Genomic DNA, 706 nt, shown 5'->3' with positions numbered 1-706 from the left:
CCCTGATTTTTCCTGGACTCTCCTTGATCATTAATATTCAAATACGATCATTTTAGGCTTGTTATACTTTTAATATAGAATCTTTTGTAAACGAAGTAAAACAGTATTTTTAATACAAATTTATTAATTTTTTTAAACGTCTTTTGTACTATAAAACTGGTTTTAATAAAAATATTTGAATGTTCAACAAAACAATTACATTTTAAACATAATAGTTGAACCCTCAACCTAAAATAATAAATTTCCAACAAAAAAAGTCTCACAATTTATATTTCAATTAAAAAGAGTGAGAATAAAAAAAGTTTTTAACAAAAAGTTTGAAAATTGAGTGCATAAATAATAAAATATTAATATTTTTGCATAACTCGAATAGAATATTTATAAAATCAGAAATTTATTTTGTTGAATTTTATTTTTTATCAATATCAAATGGTGTACGTGATTTTTTCAAGGTACATGAGCATTGAAGAGATTATTTTTAGAGTGACTAATGCAAGGAAAAATAGAAAACATGTGTCAATAATTCTAGTTTTTCTCATTTTTATGCGGAAACTTGTAAATACAATAAGCTACCAAAGTTTGAACCGAGGTTGTGTGACTTAGGCTATAGACAAGTTTCACAATTCTGCCTCTGTATTGTTTATATTGAGAATAAAATTTTAACAATTGTGTTCTTTCATCATAGAAGACTTAAGACTTTTCTATT

The sequence above is a fragment of the Belonocnema kinseyi genome, chromosome 1 (genome assembly GCF_010883055.1).
Source record: "Belonocnema kinseyi isolate 2016_QV_RU_SX_M_011 chromosome 1, B_treatae_v1, whole genome shotgun sequence".
Taxonomy (NCBI): domain Eukaryota; kingdom Metazoa; phylum Arthropoda; class Insecta; order Hymenoptera; family Cynipidae; genus Belonocnema; species Belonocnema kinseyi.
This window is presented reverse-complemented; position numbering follows the sequence as displayed.